General features: G+C 46.9%; 45 non-coding genes and 13 pseudogenes across 45 annotated transcripts; all 58 read right to left on the bottom strand.

Moving 5' to 3' along the window:
• Positions 1 to 136: 136 nt before the first annotated feature.
• On the bottom strand, positions 137 to 255 carry LOC138475261 (5S ribosomal RNA). Its single transcript, XR_011269422.1, has one exon. It is a non-coding gene; the product is annotated as a 5S ribosomal RNA (ribosomal RNA).
• A 106-nt stretch (positions 256 to 361) lies between these two features.
• Positions 362 to 480, bottom strand: LOC138480118 (5S ribosomal RNA). Its single transcript, XR_011273830.1, has one exon. It is a non-coding gene; the product is annotated as a 5S ribosomal RNA (ribosomal RNA).
• Positions 481 to 944: 464 nt separating this feature from the next.
• Positions 945 to 1,053, bottom strand: LOC138474065 (5S ribosomal RNA; annotated as a pseudogene).
• A 106-nt stretch (positions 1,054 to 1,159) lies between these two features.
• On the bottom strand, positions 1,160 to 1,268 carry LOC138474334 (5S ribosomal RNA; annotated as a pseudogene).
• A 106-nt stretch (positions 1,269 to 1,374) lies between these two features.
• LOC138475260 (5S ribosomal RNA) lies at positions 1,375 to 1,493 on the bottom strand. The gene has a single exon (XR_011269421.1). It is a non-coding gene; the product is annotated as a 5S ribosomal RNA (ribosomal RNA).
• Positions 1,494 to 1,599: 106 nt separating this feature from the next.
• On the bottom strand, positions 1,600 to 1,718 carry LOC138478327 (5S ribosomal RNA). Its single transcript, XR_011272205.1, has one exon. It is a non-coding gene; the product is annotated as a 5S ribosomal RNA (ribosomal RNA).
• A 106-nt stretch (positions 1,719 to 1,824) lies between these two features.
• On the bottom strand, positions 1,825 to 1,933 carry LOC138473980 (5S ribosomal RNA; annotated as a pseudogene).
• Positions 1,934 to 2,397: 464 nt separating this feature from the next.
• LOC138475259 (5S ribosomal RNA) lies at positions 2,398 to 2,516 on the bottom strand. The gene has a single exon (XR_011269420.1). It is a non-coding gene; the product is annotated as a 5S ribosomal RNA (ribosomal RNA).
• A 106-nt stretch (positions 2,517 to 2,622) lies between these two features.
• Positions 2,623 to 2,741, bottom strand: LOC138478717 (5S ribosomal RNA). The gene has a single exon (XR_011272558.1). It is a non-coding gene; the product is annotated as a 5S ribosomal RNA (ribosomal RNA).
• A 106-nt stretch (positions 2,742 to 2,847) lies between these two features.
• On the bottom strand, positions 2,848 to 2,966 carry LOC138479548 (5S ribosomal RNA). The gene has a single exon (XR_011273313.1). It is a non-coding gene; the product is annotated as a 5S ribosomal RNA (ribosomal RNA).
• Positions 2,967 to 3,430: 464 nt separating this feature from the next.
• LOC138475258 (5S ribosomal RNA) lies at positions 3,431 to 3,549 on the bottom strand. The gene has a single exon (XR_011269419.1). It is a non-coding gene; the product is annotated as a 5S ribosomal RNA (ribosomal RNA).
• A 106-nt stretch (positions 3,550 to 3,655) lies between these two features.
• Positions 3,656 to 3,774, bottom strand: LOC138475257 (5S ribosomal RNA). The gene has a single exon (XR_011269418.1). It is a non-coding gene; the product is annotated as a 5S ribosomal RNA (ribosomal RNA).
• A 106-nt stretch (positions 3,775 to 3,880) lies between these two features.
• LOC138479643 (5S ribosomal RNA) lies at positions 3,881 to 3,999 on the bottom strand. Its single transcript, XR_011273399.1, has one exon. It is a non-coding gene; the product is annotated as a 5S ribosomal RNA (ribosomal RNA).
• Positions 4,000 to 4,105: 106 nt separating this feature from the next.
• Positions 4,106 to 4,224, bottom strand: LOC138478326 (5S ribosomal RNA). The gene has a single exon (XR_011272204.1). It is a non-coding gene; the product is annotated as a 5S ribosomal RNA (ribosomal RNA).
• A 464-nt stretch (positions 4,225 to 4,688) lies between these two features.
• LOC138474607 (5S ribosomal RNA) lies at positions 4,689 to 4,797 on the bottom strand (annotated as a pseudogene).
• Positions 4,798 to 4,903: 106 nt separating this feature from the next.
• LOC138475256 (5S ribosomal RNA) lies at positions 4,904 to 5,022 on the bottom strand. The gene has a single exon (XR_011269417.1). It is a non-coding gene; the product is annotated as a 5S ribosomal RNA (ribosomal RNA).
• Positions 5,023 to 5,125: 103 nt separating this feature from the next.
• On the bottom strand, positions 5,126 to 5,244 carry LOC138480072 (5S ribosomal RNA). The gene has a single exon (XR_011273788.1). It is a non-coding gene; the product is annotated as a 5S ribosomal RNA (ribosomal RNA).
• Positions 5,245 to 5,350: 106 nt separating this feature from the next.
• On the bottom strand, positions 5,351 to 5,459 carry LOC138474788 (5S ribosomal RNA; annotated as a pseudogene).
• Positions 5,460 to 5,923: 464 nt separating this feature from the next.
• Positions 5,924 to 6,042, bottom strand: LOC138475255 (5S ribosomal RNA). Its single transcript, XR_011269416.1, has one exon. It is a non-coding gene; the product is annotated as a 5S ribosomal RNA (ribosomal RNA).
• A 106-nt stretch (positions 6,043 to 6,148) lies between these two features.
• LOC138478324 (5S ribosomal RNA) lies at positions 6,149 to 6,267 on the bottom strand. The gene has a single exon (XR_011272202.1). It is a non-coding gene; the product is annotated as a 5S ribosomal RNA (ribosomal RNA).
• Positions 6,268 to 6,731: 464 nt separating this feature from the next.
• LOC138474064 (5S ribosomal RNA) lies at positions 6,732 to 6,840 on the bottom strand (annotated as a pseudogene).
• A 106-nt stretch (positions 6,841 to 6,946) lies between these two features.
• Positions 6,947 to 7,065, bottom strand: LOC138477821 (5S ribosomal RNA). The gene has a single exon (XR_011271745.1). It is a non-coding gene; the product is annotated as a 5S ribosomal RNA (ribosomal RNA).
• A 106-nt stretch (positions 7,066 to 7,171) lies between these two features.
• On the bottom strand, positions 7,172 to 7,290 carry LOC138475254 (5S ribosomal RNA). The gene has a single exon (XR_011269415.1). It is a non-coding gene; the product is annotated as a 5S ribosomal RNA (ribosomal RNA).
• A 106-nt stretch (positions 7,291 to 7,396) lies between these two features.
• LOC138475252 (5S ribosomal RNA) lies at positions 7,397 to 7,515 on the bottom strand. Its single transcript, XR_011269414.1, has one exon. It is a non-coding gene; the product is annotated as a 5S ribosomal RNA (ribosomal RNA).
• Positions 7,516 to 7,621: 106 nt separating this feature from the next.
• Positions 7,622 to 7,730, bottom strand: LOC138473979 (5S ribosomal RNA; annotated as a pseudogene).
• Positions 7,731 to 8,194: 464 nt separating this feature from the next.
• Positions 8,195 to 8,313, bottom strand: LOC138475250 (5S ribosomal RNA). The gene has a single exon (XR_011269412.1). It is a non-coding gene; the product is annotated as a 5S ribosomal RNA (ribosomal RNA).
• A 106-nt stretch (positions 8,314 to 8,419) lies between these two features.
• LOC138478716 (5S ribosomal RNA) lies at positions 8,420 to 8,538 on the bottom strand. The gene has a single exon (XR_011272557.1). It is a non-coding gene; the product is annotated as a 5S ribosomal RNA (ribosomal RNA).
• Positions 8,539 to 8,644: 106 nt separating this feature from the next.
• On the bottom strand, positions 8,645 to 8,763 carry LOC138480355 (5S ribosomal RNA). Its single transcript, XR_011274038.1, has one exon. It is a non-coding gene; the product is annotated as a 5S ribosomal RNA (ribosomal RNA).
• A 464-nt stretch (positions 8,764 to 9,227) lies between these two features.
• Positions 9,228 to 9,346, bottom strand: LOC138475249 (5S ribosomal RNA). The gene has a single exon (XR_011269411.1). It is a non-coding gene; the product is annotated as a 5S ribosomal RNA (ribosomal RNA).
• Positions 9,347 to 9,452: 106 nt separating this feature from the next.
• On the bottom strand, positions 9,453 to 9,571 carry LOC138475248 (5S ribosomal RNA). Its single transcript, XR_011269410.1, has one exon. It is a non-coding gene; the product is annotated as a 5S ribosomal RNA (ribosomal RNA).
• A 106-nt stretch (positions 9,572 to 9,677) lies between these two features.
• LOC138479901 (5S ribosomal RNA) lies at positions 9,678 to 9,796 on the bottom strand. The gene has a single exon (XR_011273633.1). It is a non-coding gene; the product is annotated as a 5S ribosomal RNA (ribosomal RNA).
• Positions 9,797 to 9,902: 106 nt separating this feature from the next.
• LOC138478323 (5S ribosomal RNA) lies at positions 9,903 to 10,021 on the bottom strand. Its single transcript, XR_011272201.1, has one exon. It is a non-coding gene; the product is annotated as a 5S ribosomal RNA (ribosomal RNA).
• A 464-nt stretch (positions 10,022 to 10,485) lies between these two features.
• LOC138474606 (5S ribosomal RNA) lies at positions 10,486 to 10,594 on the bottom strand (annotated as a pseudogene).
• A 106-nt stretch (positions 10,595 to 10,700) lies between these two features.
• Positions 10,701 to 10,819, bottom strand: LOC138475247 (5S ribosomal RNA). Its single transcript, XR_011269409.1, has one exon. It is a non-coding gene; the product is annotated as a 5S ribosomal RNA (ribosomal RNA).
• A 103-nt stretch (positions 10,820 to 10,922) lies between these two features.
• LOC138480071 (5S ribosomal RNA) lies at positions 10,923 to 11,041 on the bottom strand. The gene has a single exon (XR_011273787.1). It is a non-coding gene; the product is annotated as a 5S ribosomal RNA (ribosomal RNA).
• Positions 11,042 to 11,147: 106 nt separating this feature from the next.
• Positions 11,148 to 11,256, bottom strand: LOC138474754 (5S ribosomal RNA; annotated as a pseudogene).
• A 464-nt stretch (positions 11,257 to 11,720) lies between these two features.
• LOC138475246 (5S ribosomal RNA) lies at positions 11,721 to 11,839 on the bottom strand. The gene has a single exon (XR_011269408.1). It is a non-coding gene; the product is annotated as a 5S ribosomal RNA (ribosomal RNA).
• A 106-nt stretch (positions 11,840 to 11,945) lies between these two features.
• On the bottom strand, positions 11,946 to 12,064 carry LOC138478322 (5S ribosomal RNA). The gene has a single exon (XR_011272200.1). It is a non-coding gene; the product is annotated as a 5S ribosomal RNA (ribosomal RNA).
• A 464-nt stretch (positions 12,065 to 12,528) lies between these two features.
• LOC138474063 (5S ribosomal RNA) lies at positions 12,529 to 12,637 on the bottom strand (annotated as a pseudogene).
• Positions 12,638 to 12,743: 106 nt separating this feature from the next.
• On the bottom strand, positions 12,744 to 12,862 carry LOC138477820 (5S ribosomal RNA). Its single transcript, XR_011271744.1, has one exon. It is a non-coding gene; the product is annotated as a 5S ribosomal RNA (ribosomal RNA).
• Positions 12,863 to 12,968: 106 nt separating this feature from the next.
• Positions 12,969 to 13,087, bottom strand: LOC138475245 (5S ribosomal RNA). The gene has a single exon (XR_011269407.1). It is a non-coding gene; the product is annotated as a 5S ribosomal RNA (ribosomal RNA).
• A 106-nt stretch (positions 13,088 to 13,193) lies between these two features.
• LOC138478321 (5S ribosomal RNA) lies at positions 13,194 to 13,312 on the bottom strand. Its single transcript, XR_011272199.1, has one exon. It is a non-coding gene; the product is annotated as a 5S ribosomal RNA (ribosomal RNA).
• A 106-nt stretch (positions 13,313 to 13,418) lies between these two features.
• On the bottom strand, positions 13,419 to 13,527 carry LOC138474328 (5S ribosomal RNA; annotated as a pseudogene).
• Positions 13,528 to 13,991: 464 nt separating this feature from the next.
• On the bottom strand, positions 13,992 to 14,110 carry LOC138478977 (5S ribosomal RNA). The gene has a single exon (XR_011272794.1). It is a non-coding gene; the product is annotated as a 5S ribosomal RNA (ribosomal RNA).
• Positions 14,111 to 14,216: 106 nt separating this feature from the next.
• On the bottom strand, positions 14,217 to 14,335 carry LOC138478320 (5S ribosomal RNA). The gene has a single exon (XR_011272198.1). It is a non-coding gene; the product is annotated as a 5S ribosomal RNA (ribosomal RNA).
• Positions 14,336 to 14,799: 464 nt separating this feature from the next.
• Positions 14,800 to 14,908, bottom strand: LOC138474062 (5S ribosomal RNA; annotated as a pseudogene).
• Positions 14,909 to 15,014: 106 nt separating this feature from the next.
• Positions 15,015 to 15,133, bottom strand: LOC138475244 (5S ribosomal RNA). The gene has a single exon (XR_011269406.1). It is a non-coding gene; the product is annotated as a 5S ribosomal RNA (ribosomal RNA).
• A 106-nt stretch (positions 15,134 to 15,239) lies between these two features.
• LOC138475243 (5S ribosomal RNA) lies at positions 15,240 to 15,358 on the bottom strand. Its single transcript, XR_011269405.1, has one exon. It is a non-coding gene; the product is annotated as a 5S ribosomal RNA (ribosomal RNA).
• A 106-nt stretch (positions 15,359 to 15,464) lies between these two features.
• On the bottom strand, positions 15,465 to 15,583 carry LOC138475241 (5S ribosomal RNA). Its single transcript, XR_011269404.1, has one exon. It is a non-coding gene; the product is annotated as a 5S ribosomal RNA (ribosomal RNA).
• A 106-nt stretch (positions 15,584 to 15,689) lies between these two features.
• Positions 15,690 to 15,798, bottom strand: LOC138473978 (5S ribosomal RNA; annotated as a pseudogene).
• Positions 15,799 to 16,262: 464 nt separating this feature from the next.
• On the bottom strand, positions 16,263 to 16,381 carry LOC138475240 (5S ribosomal RNA). The gene has a single exon (XR_011269403.1). It is a non-coding gene; the product is annotated as a 5S ribosomal RNA (ribosomal RNA).
• Positions 16,382 to 16,487: 106 nt separating this feature from the next.
• On the bottom strand, positions 16,488 to 16,606 carry LOC138478319 (5S ribosomal RNA). The gene has a single exon (XR_011272197.1). It is a non-coding gene; the product is annotated as a 5S ribosomal RNA (ribosomal RNA).
• Positions 16,607 to 17,070: 464 nt separating this feature from the next.
• On the bottom strand, positions 17,071 to 17,189 carry LOC138479071 (5S ribosomal RNA). The gene has a single exon (XR_011272879.1). It is a non-coding gene; the product is annotated as a 5S ribosomal RNA (ribosomal RNA).
• Positions 17,190 to 17,295: 106 nt separating this feature from the next.
• LOC138473858 (5S ribosomal RNA) lies at positions 17,296 to 17,417 on the bottom strand. The gene has a single exon (XR_011268966.1). It is a non-coding gene; the product is annotated as a 5S ribosomal RNA (ribosomal RNA).
• A 106-nt stretch (positions 17,418 to 17,523) lies between these two features.
• On the bottom strand, positions 17,524 to 17,642 carry LOC138475238 (5S ribosomal RNA). Its single transcript, XR_011269401.1, has one exon. It is a non-coding gene; the product is annotated as a 5S ribosomal RNA (ribosomal RNA).
• Positions 17,643 to 17,748: 106 nt separating this feature from the next.
• LOC138477969 (5S ribosomal RNA) lies at positions 17,749 to 17,867 on the bottom strand. Its single transcript, XR_011271879.1, has one exon. It is a non-coding gene; the product is annotated as a 5S ribosomal RNA (ribosomal RNA).
• Positions 17,868 to 18,331: 464 nt separating this feature from the next.
• On the bottom strand, positions 18,332 to 18,450 carry LOC138475237 (5S ribosomal RNA). Its single transcript, XR_011269400.1, has one exon. It is a non-coding gene; the product is annotated as a 5S ribosomal RNA (ribosomal RNA).
• A 106-nt stretch (positions 18,451 to 18,556) lies between these two features.
• Positions 18,557 to 18,675, bottom strand: LOC138478317 (5S ribosomal RNA). Its single transcript, XR_011272196.1, has one exon. It is a non-coding gene; the product is annotated as a 5S ribosomal RNA (ribosomal RNA).
• Positions 18,676 to 18,880: the final 205 nt, after the last annotated feature.

Here is an 18,880-nt window from a genome sequence, read left to right as displayed (position 1 = left end):
TGTAAATAGGTAGCTCCAGCCCTCATAATGTTGTCCAACATTTCCGCTATAAAACGGGATAAAATTATTTTGGAAACATACCAAATTTGAAAAGTAATTGAGAAGTTGCGCAATTACTAATCATGGAGCACAAAATAGCCTACAGCACCTGGTATTCCCAGGCGGTCTCCCATCCAGGTACTAACTAGGCCCGACACTGCTTAGCTTCCGAGATCAGACGAGATCGGGCGCATTCAGTGTGGTGTGGCCGTAGGCTCTGGGCCTAGTGAGTTTTGTACTTTTAAGCATCTAGTCGGCTAGACCTTGCAGTTTTGAAAGGCAATTGAGAAATGGCTCACTTCCTGAACTTGGAGCACAAAAAAGCCTACAGCACCTGGTATTCCCAGGCAGTCTCCCATCCAGGTACTAACTAGGCCCGACACTGCTTAGCTTCCGCGATCAGACGAGATCGGGCGCATTCAGTGTGGTGTGGCCGTAGGCTCTAGTAATGCTAAGAATATTACTCTTATGCATTTGCATTTAGTAAGCTAAGCCATGCAGCCACTTGCAACATGATACCACGCTCATCGCTCGATCAGCGCTCGATCAGGCGAGATATATAAGACTGGTGGGACCATTCAGGACTCCTATGTCTGGTAGGATAACTTTAATCCATCCATCCTGTTTCTGTTGCAGGGAGGTGGAGAGAACAATCAACACAATAACGGCTTTCTTTCATGCCTCTTGAAGGACTCAATATTCTCTGTACTGCATTACATGTGAAAGTCGATTTATTACCCATGAACACACTACCTGTATGCTAATTATATGTAAATAGGTAGCTCCAGCCCTCATAATGTTGTCCAACATTTCCGCTATAAAACGGGATAAAATTATTTTGGAAACATACCAAATTTGAAAAGTAATTGAGAAGTTGTGCAATTACAAATCATGGAGCACAAAATAGCCTACAGCACCTGGTATTCCCAGGCGGTATCCCATCCAGGTACTAACTAGGCCCGACACTGCTTAGCTTCCGAGATCGGGCGCATTCAGTGTGGTGTGGCCGTAGGCTCTGGGCCTAGTGAGTTTTGTACTTTTAAGCATCTAGTCGGCTAGACCTTGCAGTTTTGAAAGGCAATTGAGAAATGGCTCACTTCCTGAACTTGGAGCACAAAAAAGCCTACAGCACCTTGTATTCCCAGGCGGTCTCCCATCCAGGTACTAACTAGGCCCTACACTGCTTAGCTTCCGAGATCAGGCGCATTCAGTGTGGTGTGGCCGTAGGCTCTGGTCCTAGTGAGTTTTGTACTTTTAAGCATCTAGTCGGCTAGACCTTGCAGTTTTGAAAGGCAATTGAGAAATGGCTCACTTCCTGAACTTGGAGCACAAAAAAGCCTACAGCACCTGGTATTCCCAGGCGGTCTCCCATCCAGGTACTAACTAGGCCCGACACTGCTTAGCTTCCGAGATCAGACGAGATCGGGCGCATTCAGTGTGGTGTGGCCGTAGGCTCTGGGCCTAGTGAGTTTTGTACTTTTAAGCATCTAGTCGGCTAGACCTTGCAGTTTTGAAAGGCAATTGAGAAATGGCTCACTTCCTGAACTTGGAGCACAAAAAAGCCTACAGCACCTGGTATTCCCAGGCAGTCTCCCATCCAGGTACTAACTAGGCCCGACACTGCTTAGCTTCCGAGATCAGACGAGATCGGGCGCATTCAGTGTGGTGTGGCCGTAGGCTCTGGGCCTAGTGAGTTTTGTACTTTTAAGCATCTAGTCGGCTAGACCTTGCAGTTTTGAAAGGCAATTGAGAAATGGCTCACTTCCTGAACTTGGAGCACAAAAAAGCCTACAGCACCTGGTATTCCCAGGCGGTCTCCCATCCAGGTACTAACTAGGCCCGACACTGCTTAGCTTCCGAGATCGGGCGCATTCAGTGTGGTGTGGCCGTAGGCTCGAGTAATGCTAAGAATATTACTCTTATGCATTTGCATTTAGTAAGCTAAGCCATGCAGCCACTTGCAACATGATACCACGCTCATCGCTCGATCAGCGCTCGATCAGGCGAGATATATAAGACTGGTGGGCCCATTCAGGACTCCTATGTCTGGTAGGATAACTTTAATCCATCCATCCTGTTTCTGTTGCAGGGAGGTGGAGAGAACAATCAACACAATAACGGCTTTCTTTCATGCCTCTTGAAGGACTCAATATTCTCTGTACTGCATTACATGTGAAAGTCGATTTATTACCCATGAACACACTACCTGTATGCTAATTATATGTAAATAGGTAGCTCCAGCCCTCATAATGTTGTCCAACATTTCCGCTATAAAACGGGATAAAATTATTTTGGAAACATACCAAATTTGAAAAGTAATTGAGAAGTTGCGCAATTACTAATCATGGAGCACAAAATAGCCTACAGCACCTGGTATTCCCAGGCGGTCTCCCATCCAGGTACTAACTAGGCCCGACACTGCTTAGCTTCCGAGATCAGACGAGATCGGGCGCATTCAGTGTGGTGTGGCCGTAGGCTCTGGGCCTAGTGAGTTTTGTACTTTTAAGCATCTAGTCGGCTAGACCTTGCAGTTTTGAAAGGCAATTGAGAAATGGCTCACTTCCTGAACTTGGAGCACAAAAAAGCCTACAGCACCTGGTATTCCCAGGCGGTCTCCCATCCAGGTACTAACTAGGCCCGACACTGCTTAGCTTCCGAAATCAGACGAGATCGGGCGCATTCAGTGTGGTGTGGCCGTAGGCTCTGGGCCTAGTGAGTTTTGTACTTTTAAGCATCTAGTCGGCTAGACCTTGCAGTTTTGAAAGGCAATTGAGAAATGGCTCACTTCCTGAACTTGGAGCACAAAAAAGCCTACAGCACCTGGTATTCCCAGGCGGTCTCCCATCCAGGTACTAACTAGGCCCGACACTGCTTAGCTTCCGAGATCAGACGAGATCGGGCGCATTCAGTGTGTTGTGGCCGTAGGCTCGAGTAATGCTAAGAATATTACTCTTATGCATTTGCATTTAGTAAGCTAAGCCATGCAGCCACTTGCAACATGATACCACGCTCATCGCTCGATCAGCGCTCGATCAGGCGAGATATATAAGACTGGTGGGCCCATTCAGGACTCCTATGTCTGGTAGGATAACTTTAATCCATCCATCCTGTTTCTGTTGCAGGGAGGTGGAGAGAACAATCAACACAATAACGGCTTTCTTTCATGCCTCTTGAAGGACTCAATATTCTCTGTACTGCATTACATGTGAAAGTCGATTTATTACCCATGAACACACTACCTGTATGCTAATTATATGTAAATAGGTAGCTCCAGCCCTCATAATGTTGTCCAACATTTCCGCTATAAAACGGGATAAAATTATTTTGGAAACATACCAAATTTGAAAAGTAATTGAGAAGTTGCGCAATTACTAATCATGGAGCACAAAATAGCCTACAGCACCTGGTATTCCCAGGCGGTCTCCCATCCAGGTACTAACTAGGCCCGACACTGCTTAGCTTCCGAGATCAGACGAGATCGGGCGCATTCAGTGTGGTGTGGCCGTAGGCTCTGGGCCTAGTGGGTTTTTTACTTTTAAGCATCTAGTCGGCTAGACCTTGCAGTTTTGAAAGGCAATTGAGAAATGGCTCACTTCCTGAACTTGGAGCACAAAAAAGCCTACAGCACCTGGTATTCCCAGGCGGTCTCCCATCCAGGTACTAACTAGGCCCGACACTGCTTAGCTTCCGAGATCAGACGAGATCGGGCGCATTCAGTGTGGTGTGGCCGTAGGCTCTGGTCCTAGTGAGTTTTGTACTTTTAAGCATCTAGTCGGCTAGACCTTGCAGTTTTGAAAGGCAATTGAGAAATGGCTCACTTCCTGAACTTGGAGCACAAAAAAGCCTACAGCACCTGGTATTCCCAGGCCGTCTCCCATCCAGGTACTAACTAGGCCCGACACTGCTTAGCTTCCGAGATCAGACGAGATCGGGCGCATTCAGTGTGGTGTGGCCGTAGGCTCTGGGCCTAGTGAGTTTTGTACTTTTAAGCATCTAGTCGGCTAGACCTTGCAGTTTTGAAAGGCAATTGAGAAATGGCTCACTTCCTGAACTTGGAGCACAAAAAAGCCTACAGCACCTGGTATTCCCAGGCAGTCTCCCATCCAGGTACTAACTAGGCCCGACACTGCTTAGCTTCCGAGATCAGACGAGATCGGGCGCATTCAGTGTGGTGTGGCCGTAGGCTCTAGTAATGCTAAGAATATTACTCTTATGCATTTGCATTTAGTAAGCTAAGCCATGCAGCCACTTGCAACATGATACCACGCTCATCGCTCGATCAGCGCTCGATCAGGCGAGATATATAAGACTGGTGGGCCCATTCAGGACTCCTATGTCTGGTAGGATAACTTTAATCCTTCCATCCTGTTTCTGTTGCAGGGAGGTGGAGAGAACAATCAACACAATAACGGCTTTCTTTCATGCCTCTTGAAGGACTCAATATTCTCTGTACTGTATTACATGTGAAAGTCGATTTATTACCCATGAACACACTACCTGTATGCTAATTATATGTAAATAGGTAGCTCCAGCCCTCATAATGTTGTCCAACATTTCCGCTATAAAACGGGATAAAATTATTTTGGAAACATACCAAATTTGAAAAGTAATTGAGAAGTTGTGCAATTACAAATCATGGAGCACAAAATAGCCTACAGCACCTGGTATTCCCAGGCAATCTCCCATCCAGGTACTAACTAGGCCCGACACTGCTTAGCTTCCGAGATCGGGAGCATTCAGTGTGGTGTGGCCGTAGGCTCTGGGCCTAGTGAGTTTTGTACTTTTAAGCATCTAGTCGGCTAGACCTTGCAGTTTTGAAAGGCAATTGAGAAATGGCTCACTTCCTGAACTTGGAGCACAAAAAAGCCTACAGCACCTGGTATTCCCAGGCGGTCTCCCATCCAGGTACTAACTAGGCCCGACACTGCTTAGCTTCCGAGATCAGACGAGATCGGGCGCATTCAGTGTGGTGTGGCCGTAGGCTCTGGTCCTAGTGAGTTTTGTACTTTTAAGCATCTAGTCGGCTAGACCTTGCAGTTTAGAGCAATTGAGAAATGGCTCACTTCCTGAACTTGGAGCACAAAAAAGCCTACAGCACCTGGTATTCCCAGGCGGTCTCCCATCCAGGTACTAACTAGGCCCGACACTGCTTAGCTTCCGAAATCAGACAAGATCGGGCGCATTCAGTGTGGTGTGGCCGTAGGCTCTGGGCCTAGTGAGTTTTGTACTTTTAAGCATCTAGTCGGCTAGACCTTGCAGTTTTGAAAGGCAATTGAGAAATGGCTCACTTCCTGAACTTGGAGCACAAAAAAGCCTACAGCACCTGGTATTCCCAGGCGGTCTCCCATCCAGGTACTAACTAGGCCCGACACTGCTTAGCTTCCAAGATCAGACGCATTCAGTGTGTTGTGGCCGTAGGCTCGAGTAATGCTAAGAATATTACTCTTATGCATTTGCATTTAGTAAGCTAAGCCATGCAGCCACTTGCAACATGATACCACGCTCATCGCTCGATCAGCGCTCGATCAGGCGAGATATATAAGACTGGTGGGCCCATTCAGGACTCCTATGTCTGGTAGGATAACTTTAATCCATCCATCCTGTTTCTGTTGCAGGGAGGTGGAGAGAACAATCAACACAATAACGGCTTTCTTTCATGCCTCTTGAAGGACTCAATATTCTCTGTACTGCATTACATGTGAAAGTCGATTTATTACCCATGAACACACTACCTGTATGCTAATTATATGTAAATAGGTAGCTCCAGCCCTCATAATGTTGTCCAACATTTCCGCTATAAAACGGGATAAAATTATTTTGGAAACATACCAAATTTGAAAAGTAATTGAGAAGTTGCGCAATTACTAATCATGGAGCACAAAATAGCCTACAGCACCTGGTATTCCCAGGCGGTCTCCCATCCAGGTACTAACTAGGCCCGACACTGCTTAGCTTCCGAGATCAGACGAGATCGGGCGCATTCAGTGTGGTGTGGCCGTAGGCTCTGGGCCTAGTGAGTTTTGTACTTTTAAGCATCTAGTCGGCTAGACCTTGCAGTTTTGAAAGGCTATTGAGAAATGGCTCACTTCCTGAACTTGGAGCACAAAAAAGCCTACAGCACCTGGTATTCCCAGGCAGTCTCCCATCCAGGTACTAACTAGGCCCGACACTGCTTAGCTTCCGAGATCAGACGAGATCGGGCGCATTCAGTGTGGTGTGGCCGTAGGCTCTAGTAATGCTAAGAATATTACTCTTATGCATTTGCATTTAGTAAGCTAAGCCATGCAGCCACTTGCAACATGATACCACGCTCATCGCTCGATCAGCGCTCGATCAGGCGAGATATATAAGACTGGTGGGCCCATTCAGGACTCCTATGTCTGGTAGGATAACTTTAATCCATCCATCCTGTTTCTGTTGCAGGGAGGTGGAGAGAACAATCAACACAATAACGGCTTTCTTTCATGCCTCTTGAAGGACTCAATATTCTCTGTACTGCATTACATGTGAAAGTCGATTTATTACCCATGAACACACTACCTGTATGCTAATTATATGTAAATAGGTAGCTCCAGCCCTCATAATGTTGTCCAACATTTCCGCTATAAAACGGGATAAAATTATTTTGGAAACATACCAAATTTGAAAAGTAATTGAGAAGTTGTGCAATTACAAATCATGGAGCACAAAATAGCCTACAGCACCTGGTATTCCCAGGCGGTATCCCATCCAGGTACTAACTAGGCCCGACACTGCTTAGCTTCCGAGATCGGGCGCATTCAGTGTGGTGTGGCCGTAGGCTCTGGGCCTAGTGAGTTTTGTACTTTTAAGCATCTAGTCGGCTAGACCTTGCAGTTTTGAAAGGCAATTGAGAAATGGCTCACTTCCTGAACTTGGAGCACAAAAAAGCCTACAGCACCTTGTATTCCCAGGCGGTCTCCCATCCAGGTACTAACTAGGCCCTACACTGCTTAGCTTCCGAGATCAGACGAGATCGGGCGCATTCAGTGTGGTGTGGCCGTAGGCTCTGGTCCTAGTGAGTTTTGTACTTTTAAGCATCTAGTCGGCTAGACCTTGCAGTTTTGAAAGGCAATTGAGAAATGGCTCACTTCCTGAACTTGGAGCACAAAAAAGCCTACAGCACCTGGTATTCCCAGGCGGTCTCCCATCCAGGTACTAACTAGGCCCGACACTGCTTAGCTTCCGAGATCAGACGAGATCGGGCGCATTCAGTGTGGTGTGGCCGTAGGCTCTGGGCCTAGTGAGTTTTGTACTTTTAAGCATCTAGTCGGCTAGACCTTGCAGTTTTGAAAGGCAATTGAGAAATGGCTCACTTCCTGAACTTGGAGCACAAAAAAGCCTACAGCACCTGGTATTCCCAGGCGGTCTCCCATCCAGGTACTAACTAGGCCCGACACTGCTTAGCTTCCGAGATCAGACGAGATCGGGCGCATTCAGTGTGGTGTGGCCGTAGGCTCTGGGCCTAGTGAGTTTTGTACTTTTAAGCATCTAGTCGGCTAGACCTTGCAGTTTTGAAAGGCAATTGAGAAATGGCTCACTTCCTGAACTTGGAGCACAAAAAAGCCTACAGCACCTGGTATTCCCAGGCGGTCTCCCATCCAGGTACTAACTAGGCCCGACACTGCTTAGCTTCCGAGATCGGGCGCATTCAGTGTGGTGTGGCCGTAGGCTCGAGTAATGCTAAGAATATTACTCTTATGCATTTGCATTTAGTAAGCTAAGCCATGCAGCCACTTGCAACATGATACCACGCTCATCGCTCGATCAGCGCTCGATCAGGCGAGATATATAAGACTGGTGGGCCCATTCAGGACTCCTATGTCTGGTAGGATAACTTTAATCCATCCATCCTGTTTCTGTTGCAGGGAGGTGGAGAGAACAATCAACACAATAACGGCTTTCTTTCATGCCTCTTGAAGGACTCAATATTCTCTGTACTGCATTACATGTGAAAGTCGATTTATTACCCATGAACACACTACCTGTATGCTAATTATATGTAAATAGGTAGCTCCAGCCCTCATAATGTTGTCCAACATTTCCGCTATAAAACGGGATAAAATTATTTTGGAAACATACCAAATTTGAAAAGTAATTGAGAAGTTGCGCAATTACTAATCATGGAGCACAAAATAGCCTACAGCACCTGGTATTCCCAGGCGGTCTCCCATCCAGGTACTAACTAGGCCCGACACTGCTTAGCTTCCGAGATCAGACGAGATCGGGCGCATTCAGTGTGGTGTGGCCGTAGGCTCTGGGCCTAGTGAGTTTTGTACTTTTAAGCATCTAGTCGGCTAGACCTTGCAGTTTTGAAAGGCAATTGAGAAATGGCTCACTTCCTGAACTTGGAGCACAAAAAAGCCTACAGCACCTGGTATTCCCAGGCGGTCTCCCATCCAGGTACTAACTAGGCCCGACACTGCTTAGCTTCCGAAATCAGACGAGATCGGGCGCATTCAGTGTGGTGTGGCCGTAGGCTCTGGGCCTAGTGAGTTTTGTACTTTTAAGCATCTAGTCGGCTAGACCTTGCAGTTTTGAAAGGCAATTGAGAAATGGCTCACTTCCTGAACTTGGAGCACAAAAAAGCCTACAGCACCTGGTATTCCCAGGCGGTCTCCCATCCAGGTACTAACTAGGCCCGACACTGCTTAGCTTCCGAGATCAGACCAGATCGGGCGCATTCAGTGTGTTGTGGCCGTAGGCTCGAGTAATGCTAAGAATATTACTCTTATGCATTTGCATTTAGTAAGCTAAGCCATGCAGCCACTTGCAACATGATACCACGCTCATCGCTCGATCAGCGCTCGATCAGGCGAGATATATAAGACTGGTGGGCCCATTCAGGACTCCTATGTCTGGTAGGATAACTTTAATCCATCCATCCTGTTTCTGTTGCAGGGAGGTGGAGAGAACAATCAACACAATAACGGCTTTCTTTCATGCCTCTTGAAGGACTCAATATTCTCTGTACTGCATTACATGTGAAAGTCGATTTATTACCCATGAACACACTACCTGTATGCTAATTATATGTAAATAGGTAGCTCCAGCCCTCATAATGTTGTCCAACATTTCCGCTATAAAACGGGATAAAATTATTTTGGAAACATACCAAATTTGAAAAGTAATTGAGAAGTTGCGCAATTACTAATCATGGAGCACAAAATAGCCTACAGCACCTGGTATTCCCAGGCGGTCTCCCATCCAGGTACTAACTAGGCCCGACACTGCTTAGCTTCCGAGATCAGACGAGATCGGGCGCATTCAGTGTGGTGTGGCCGTAGGCTCTGGGCCTAGTGGGTTTTTTACTTTTAAGCATCTAGTCGGCTAGACCTTGCAGTTTTGAAAGGCAATTGAGAAATGGCTCACTTCCTGAACTTGGAGCACAAAAAAGCCTACAGCACCTGGTATTCCCAGGCGGTCTCCCATCCAGGTACTAACTAGGCCCGACACTGCTTAGCTTCCGAGATCAGACGAGATCGGGCGCATTCAGTGTGGTGTGGCCGTAGGCTCTGGTCCTAGTGAGTTTTGTACTTTTAAGCATCTAGTCGGCTAGACCTTGCAGTTTTGAAAGGCAATTGAGAAATGGCTCACTTCCTGAACTTGGAGCACAAAAAAGCCTACAGCACCTGGTATTCCCAGGCCGTCTCCCATCCAGGTACTAACTAGGCCCGACACTGCTTAGCTTCCGAGATCAGACGAGATCGGGGGCATTCAGTGTGGTGTGGCCGTAGGCTCTGGGCCTAGTGAGTTTTGTACTTTTAAGCATCTAGTCGGCTAGACCTTGCAGTTTTGAAAGGCAATTGAGAAATGGCTCACTTCCTGAACTTGGAGCACAAAAAAGCCTACAGCACCTGGTATTCCCAGGCAGTCTCCCATCCAGGTACTAACTAGGCCCGACACTGCTTAGCTTCCGAGATCAGACGAGATCGGGCGCATTCAGTGTGGTGTGGCCGTAGGCTCTAGTAATGCTAAGAATATTACTCTTATGCATTTGCATTTAGTAAGCTAAGCCATGCAGCCACTTGCAACATGATACCACGCTCATCGCTCGATCAGCGCTCGATCAGGCGAGATATATAAGACTGGTGGGCCCATTCAGGACTCCTATGTCTGGTAGGATAACTTTAATCCTTCCATCCTGTTTCTGTTGCAGGGAGGTGGAGAGAACAATCAACACAATAACGGCTTTCTTTCATGCCTCTTGAAGGACTCAATATTCTCTGTACTGTATTACATGTGAAAGTCGATTTATTACCCATGAACACACTACCTGTATGCTAATTATATGTAAATAGGTAGCTCCAGCCCTCATAATGTTGTCCAACATTTCCGCTATAAAACGGGATAAAATTATTTTGGAAACATACCAAATTTGAAAAGTAATTGAGAAGTTGTGCAATTACAAATCATGGAGCACAAAATAGCCTACAGCACCTGGTATTCCCAGGCAATCTCCCATCCAGGTACTAACTAGGCCCGACACTGCTTAGCTTCCGAGATCGGGAGCATTCAGTGTGGTGTGGCCGTAGGCTCTGGGCCTAGTGAGTTTTGTACTTTTAAGCATCTAGTCGGCTAGACCTTGCAGTTTTGAAAGGCAATTGAGAAATGGCTCACTTCCTGAACTTGGAGCACAAAAAAGCCTACAGCACCTGGTATTCCCAGGCGGTCTCCCATCCAGGTACTAACTAGGCCCGACACTGCTTAGCTTCCGAGATCAGACGAGATCGGGCGCATTCAGTGTGGTGTGGCCGTAGGCTCTGGTCCTAGTGAGTTTTGTACTTTTAAGCATCTAGTCGGCTAGACCTTGCAGTTTAGAGCAATTGAGAAATGGCTCACTTCCTGAACTTGGAGCACAAAAAAGCCTACAGCACCTGGTATTCCCAGGCGGTCTCCCATCCAGGTACTAACTAGGCCCGACACTGCTTAGCTTCCGAAATCAGACAAGATCGGGCGCATTCAGTGTGGTGTGGCCGTAGGCTCTGGGCCTAGTGAGTTTTGTACTTTTAAGCATCTAGTCGGCTAGACCTTGCAGTTTTGAAAGGCAATTGAGAAATGGCTCACTTCCTGAACTTGGAGCACAAAAAAGCCTACAGCACCTGGTATTCCCAGGCGGTCTCCCATCCAGGTACTAACTAGGCCCGACACTGCTTAGCTTCCGAGATCAGACGCATTCAGTGTGTTGTGGCCGTAGGCTCGAGTAATGCTAAGAATATTACTCTTATGCATTTGCATTTAGTAAGCTAAGCCATGCAGCCACTTGCAACATGATACCACGCTCATCGCTCGATCAGCGCTCGATCAGGCGAGATATATAAGACTGGTGGGCCCATTCAGGACTCCTATGTCTGGTAGGATAACTTTAATCCATCCATCCTGTTTCTGTTGCAGGGAGGTGGAGAGAACAATCAACACAATAACGGCTTTCTTTCATGCCTCTTGAAGGACTCAATATTCTCTGTACTGCATTACATGTGAAAGTCGATTTATTACCCATGAACACACTACCTGTATGCTAATTATATGTAAATAGGTAGCTCCAGCCCTCATAATGTTGTCCAACATTTCCGCTATAAAACGGGATAAAATTATTTTGGAAACATACCAAATTTGAAAAGTAATTGAGAAGTTGCGCAATTACTAATCATGGAGCACAAAATAGCCTACAGCACCTGGTATTCCCAGGCGGTCTCCCATCCAGGTACTAACTAGGCCCGACACTGCTTAGCTTCCGAGATCAGACGAGATCGGGCGCATTCAGTGTGGTGTGGCCGTAGGCTCTGGGCCTAGTGAGTTTTGTACTTTTAAGCATCTAGTCGGCTAGACCTTGCAGTTTTGAAAGGCAATTGAGAAATGGCTCACTTCCTGAACTTGGAGCACAAAAAAGCCTACAGCACCTGGTATTCCCAGGCAGTCTCCCATCCAGGTACTAACTAGGCCCGACACTGCTTAGCTTCCGAGATCAGACGAGATCGGGCGCATTCAGTGTGGTGTGGCCGTAGGCTCTAGTAATGCTAAGAATATTACTCTTATGCATTTGCATTTAGTAAGCTAAGCCATGCAGCCACTTGCAACATGATACCACGCTCATCGCTCGATCAGCGCTCGATCAGGCGAGATATATAAGACTGGTGGGCCCATTCAGGACTCCTATGTCTGGTAGGATAACTTTAATCCATCCATCCTGTTTCTGTTGCAGGGAGGTGGAGAGAACAATCAACACAATAACGGCTTTCTTTCATGCCTCTTGAAGGACTCAATATTCTCTGTACTGCATTACATGTGAAAGTCGATTTATTACCCATGAACACACTACCTGTATGCTAATTATATGTAAATAGGTAGCTCCAGCCCTCATAATGTTGTCCAACATTTCCGCTATAAAACGGGATAAAATTATTTTGGAAACATACCAAATTTGAAAAGTAATTGAGAAGTTGTGCAATTACAAATCATGGAGCACAAAATAGCCTACAGCACCTGGTATTCCCAGGCGGTATCCCATCCAGGTACTAACTAGGCCCGACACTGCTTAGCTTCCGAGATCGGGCGCATTCAGTGTGGTGTGGCCGTAGGCTCTGGGCCTAGTGAGTTTTGTACTTTTAAGCATCTAGTCGGCTAGACCTTGCAGTTTTGAAAGGCAATTGAGAAATGGCTCACTTCCTGAACTTGGAGCACAAAAAAGCCTACAGCACCTTGTATTCCCAGGCGGTCTCCCATCCAGGTACTAACTAGGCCCTACACTGCTTAGCTTCCGAGATCAGACGAGATCGGGCGCATTCAGTGTGGTGTGGCCGTAGGCTCTGGTCCTAGTGAGTTTTGTACTTTTAAGCATCTAGTCGGCTAGACCTTGCAGTTTTGAAAGGCAATTGAGAAATGGCTCACTTCCTGAACTTGGAGCACAAAAAAGCCTACAGCACCTGGTATTCCCAGGCGGTCTCCCATCCAGGTACTAACTAGGCCCGACACTGCTTAGCTTCCGAGATCAGACGAGATCGGGCGCATTCAGTGTGGTGTGGCCGTAGGCTCTGGGCCTAGTGAGTTTTGTACTTTTAAGCATCTAGTCGGCTAGACCTTGCAGTTTTGAAAGGCAATTGAGAAATGGCTCACTTCCTGAACTTGGAGCACAAAAAAGCCTACAGCACCTGGTATTCCCAGGCAGTCTCCCATCCAGGTACTAACTAGGCCCGACACTGCTTAGCTTCCGAGATCAGACGAGATCGGGCGCATTCAGTGTGGTGTGGCCGTAGGCTCTGGGCCTAGTGAGTTTTGTACTTTTAAGCATCTAGTCGGCTAGACCTTGCAGTTTTGAAAGGCAATTGAGAAATGGCTCACTTCCTGAACTTGGAGCACAAAAAAGCCTACAGCACCTGGTATTCCCAGGCGGTCTCCCATCCAGGTACTAACTAGGCCCGACACTGCTTAGCTTCCAAGATCGGGCGCATTCAGTGTGGTGTGGCCGTAGGCTCGAGTAATGCTAAGAATATTACTCTTATGCATTTGCATTTAGTAAGCTAAGCCATGCAGCCACTTGCAACATGATACCACGCTCATCGCTCGATCAGCGCTCGATCAGGCGAGATATATAAGACTGGTGGGCCCATTCAGGACTCCTATGTCTGGTAGGATAACTTTAATCCATCCATCCTGTTTCTGTTGCAGGGAGGTGGAGAGAACAATCAACACAATAACGGCTTTCTTTCATGCCTCTTGAAGGACTCAATATTCTCTGTACTGCATTACATGTGAAAGTCGATTTATTACCCATGAACACACTACCTGTATGCTAATTATATGTAAATAGGTAGCTCCAGCCCTCATAATGTTGTCCAACATTCCCGCTATAAAACGGGATAAAATTATTTTGGAAACATACCAAATTTGAAAAGTAATTGAGAAGTTGCGCAATTACTAATCATGGAGCACAAAATAGCCTACAGCACCTGGTATTCCCAGGCGGTCTCCCATCCAGGTACTAACTAGGCCCGACACTGCTTAGCTTCTGAGATCAGACGAGATCGGGCGCATTCAGTGTGGTGTGGCCGTAGGCTCTGGGCCTAGTGAGTTTTGTACTTTTAAGCATCTAGTCGGCTAGACCTTGCAGTTTTGAAAGGCAATTGAGAAATGGCTCACTTCCTGAACTTGGAGCACAAAAAAGCCTACAGCACCTGGTATTCCCAGGCAGTCTCCCATCCAGGTACTAACTAGGCCCGACACTGCTTAGCTTCCGAGATCAGACGAGATCGGGCGCATTCAGTGTGGTGTGGCCGTAGGCTCTAGTAATGCTAAGAATATTACTCTTATGCATTTGCATTTAGTAAGCTAAGCCATGCAGCCACTTGCAACATGATACCACGCTCATCGCTCGATCAGCGCTCGATCAGGCGAGATATATAAGACTGGTGGGCCCATTCAGGACTCCTATGTCTGGTAGGATAACTTTAATCCATCCATCCTGTTTCTGTTGCAGGGAGGTGGAGAGAACAATCAACACAATAACGGCTTTCTTTCATGCCTCTTGAAGGACTCAATATTCTCTGTACTGCATTACATGTGAAAGTCGATTTATTACCCATGAACACACTACCTGTATGCTAATTATATGTAAATAGGTAGCTCCAGCCCTCATAATGTTGTCCAACATTTCCGCTATAAAACGGGATAAAATTATTTTGGAAACATACCAAATTTGAAAAGTAATTGAGAAGTTGTGCAATTACAAATCATGGAGCACAAAATAGCCTACAGCACCTGGTATTCCCAGGCGGTATCCCATCCAGGTACTAACTAGGCCCGACACTGCTTAGCTTCCGAGATCGGGCGCATTCAGTGTGGTGTGGCCGTAGGCTCTGGGCCTAGTGAGTTTTGTACTTTTAAGCATCTAGTCGGCTAGACCTTGCAGTTTTGAAAGGCAATTGAGAAATGGCTCACTTCCTGAACTTGGAGCACAAAAAAGCCTACAGCACCTGGTATTCCCAGGCGGTCTCCCATCCAGGTACTAACTAGGCCCGACACTGCTTAGCTTCCGAGATCAGACGAGATCGGGCGCATTCAGTGTGGTGTGGCCGTAGGCTCTGGTCCTAGTGAGTTTTGTACTTTTAAGCATCTAGTCGGCTAGACCTTGCAGTTTTGAAAGGCAATTGAGAAATGGCTCACTTCCTGAACTTGGAGCACAAAAAAGCCTACAGCACCTGGTATTCCCAGGCGGTCTCCCATCCAGGTACTAACTAGGCCCGACACTGCTTAGCTTCCGAGATCAGACGAGATCGGGCGCATTCAGTGTGGTGTGGCCGTAGGCTCTGGGCCTAGTGAGTTTTGTACTTTTAAGCATCTAGTCGGCTAGACCTTGCAGTTTTGAAAGGCAATTGAGAAATGGCTCACTTCCTGAACTTGGAGCACAAAAAAGCCTACAGCACCTGGTATTCCCAGGCGGTCTCCCATCCAGGTACTAACTAGGCCCGACACTGCTTAGCTTCCGAGATCAGACGAGATCGGGCGCATTCAGTGTGGTGTGGCCGTAGGCTCTGGGCCTAGTGAGTTTTGTACTTTTAAGCATCTAGTCGGCTAGACCTTGCAGTTTTGAAAGGCAATTGAGAAATGGCTCACTTCCTGAACTTGGAGCACAAAAAAGCCTACAGCACCTGGTATTCCCAGGCGGTCTCCCATCCAGGTACTAACTAGGCCCGACACTGCTTAGCTTCCGAGATCGGGCGCATTCAGTGTGGTGTGGCCGTAGGCTCGAGTAATGCTAAGAATATTACTCTTATGCATTTGCATTTAGTAAGCTAAGCCATGCAGCCACTTGCAACATGATACCACGCTCATCGCTCGATCAGCGCTCGATCAGGCGAGATATATAAGACTGGTGGGCCCATTCAGGACTCCTATGTCTGGTAGGATAACTTTAATCCATCCATCCTGTTTCTGTTGCAGGGAGGTGGAGAGAACAATCAACACAATAACGGCTTTCTTTCATGCCTCTTGAAGGACTCAATATTCTCTGTACTGCATTACATGTGAAAGTCGATTTATTACCCATGAACACACTACCTGTATGCTAATTATATGTAAATAGGTAGCTCCAGCCCTCATAATGTTGTCCAACATTTCCGCTATAAAACGGGATAAAATTATTTTGGAAACATACCAAATTTGAAAAGTAATTGAGAAGTTGCGCAATTACTAATCATGGAGCACAAAATAGCCTACAGCACCTGGTATTCCCAGGCGGTCTCCCATCCAGGTACTAACTAGGCCCGACACTGCTTAGCTTCCGAGATCAGACGAGATCGGGCGCATTCAGTGTGGTGTGGCCGTAGGCTCTGGGCCTAGTGAGTTTTGTACTTTTAAGCATCTAGTCGGCTAGACCTTGCAGTTTTGAAAGGCAATTGAGAAATGGCTCACTTCCTGAACTTGGAGCACAAAAAAGCCTACAGCACCTGGTATTCCCAGGCAGTCTCCCATCCAGGTACTAACTAGGCCCGACACTGCTTAGCTTCCGAGATCAGACGAGATCGGGCGCATTCAGTGTGGTGTGGCCGTAGGCTCTAGTAATGCTAAGAATATTACTCTTATGCATTTGCATTTAGTAAGCTAAGCCATGCAGCCACTTGCAACATGATACCACGCTCATCGCTCGATCAGCGCTCGATCAGGCGAGATATATAAGACTGGTGGGCCCATTCAGGACTCCTATGTCTGGTAGGATAACTTTAATCCATCCATCCTGTTTCTGTTGCAGGGAGGTGGAGAGAACAATCAACACAATAACGGCTTTCTTTCATGCCTCTTGAAGGACTCAATATTCTCTGTACTGCATTACATGTGAAAGTCGATTTATTACCCATGAACACACTACCTGTATGCTAATTATATGTAAATAGGTAGCTCCAGCCCTCATAATGTTGTCCAACATTTCCGCTATAAAACGGGATAAAATTATTTTGGAAACATACCAAATTTGAAAAGTAATTGAGAAGTTGTGCAATTACTAATCATGGAGCACAAAATAGCCTACAGCACCTGGTATGCCCAGGCGGTCTCCCATCCAGGTACTAACTAGGCCCGACACTGCTTAGCTTCCGAGATCAGACGAGATCGGGCGCATTCAGTGTGGTGTGGCCGTAGGCTCTGGGCCTAGTGAGTTTTGTACTTTTAAGCATCTAGTCGGCTAGACCTTGCAGTTTTGAAAGGCAATTGAGAAATGGCTCACTTCCTGAACTTGGAGCACAAAAAAGCCTACAGCACCTGGTATTCCCAGGCGGTCTCCCATCCAGGATGTACTAACTAGGCCCGACACTGCTTAGCTTCCGAGATCAGACGAGATCGGGCGCATTCAGTGTGGTGTGGCCGTAGGCTCTGGTCCTAGTGAGTTTTGTACTTTTAAGCATCTAGTCGGCTAGACCTTGCAGTTTTGAAAGGCAATTGAGAAATGGCTCACTTCCTGAACTTGGAGCACAAAAAAGCCTACAGCACCTGGTATTCCCAGGCGGTCTCCCATCCAGGTACTAACTAGGCCCGACACTGCTTAGCTTCCGAGATCAGACGAGATCGGGCGCATTCAGTGTGGTGTGGCCGTAGGCTCTGGGCCTAGTGAGTTTTGTACTTTTAAGCATCTAGTCGGCTAGACCTTGCAGTTTTGAAAGGCAATTGAGAAATGGCTCACTTCCTGAACTTGGAGCACAAAAAAGCCTACAGCACCTGGTATTCCCAGGCGGTCTCCCATCCAGGTACTAAATAGGCCCGACACTGCTTAGCTTCCGAGATCAGACGAGATCGGGCGCATTCAGTGTGGTGTGGCCGTAGGCTCTAGAAATGCTAAGAATATTAATCTTATGCATTTGCATTTAGTAAGCTAAGCCATGCAGCCACTTGCAACATGATACCACGCTCATCGCTCGATCAGCGCTCGATCAGGCGAGATATATAAGACTGGTGGGCCCATTCAGGACTCCTATGTCTGGTAGGATAACTTTAATCCATCCATCCTGTTTCTGTTGCAGGGAGGTGGAGAGAACAATCAACACAATAACGGCTTTCTTTCATGCCTCTTGAAGGACTCAATATTCTCTGTACTGCATTACATGTGAAAGTCGATTTATTACCCATGAACACACTACCTGTATGCTAATTATATGTAAATAGGTAGCTCCAGCCCTCATAATGTTGTCCAACATTTCCGCTATAAAACGGGATAAAATTATTTTGGAAACATACCAAATTTGAAAAGTAATTGAGAAGTTGCGCAATTACTAATCATGGAGCACAAAATAGCCTACAGCACCTGGTATTCCCAGGCGGTCTCCCATCCAGGTACTAACTAGGCCCGACACTGCTTAGCTTCCGAGATCAGACGAGATCGGGCGCATTCAGTGTGGTGTGGCCGTAGGCTCTGGGCCTAGTGAGTTTTGTACTTTTAAGCATCTAGTCGGCTAGACCTTGCAGTTTTGAAAGGCAATTGAGAAATGGCTCACTTCCTGAACTTGGAGCACAAAAAAGCCTACAGCACCTGGTATTCCCAGGCAGTCTCCCATCCAGGTACTAACTAGGCCCGACACTGCTTAGCTTCCGAGATCAGACGAGATCGGGCGCATTCAGTGTGGTGTGGCCGTAGGCTCTATTAATGCTAAGAATATTACTCTTATGCATTTGCATTTAGTAAGCTAAGCCATGCAGCCACTTGCAACATGATACCACGCTCATCGCTCGATCAGCGCTCGATCAGGCGAGATATATAAGACTGGTGGGCCCATTCGGGACTCCTATGTCTGGTAGGATAACTTTAATCCATCCATCCTGTTTCTGTTGCAGGGAGGTGGAG

Source organism: Ambystoma mexicanum, chromosome 8 (assembly GCF_040938575.1).
Source record: "Ambystoma mexicanum isolate Mex_15411 chromosome 8, UKY_AmexF1_1, whole genome shotgun sequence".
Taxonomy (NCBI): Eukaryota; Metazoa; Chordata; class Amphibia; order Caudata; family Ambystomatidae; genus Ambystoma; species Ambystoma mexicanum.
This window is presented reverse-complemented; position numbering and strand designations above follow the sequence as displayed.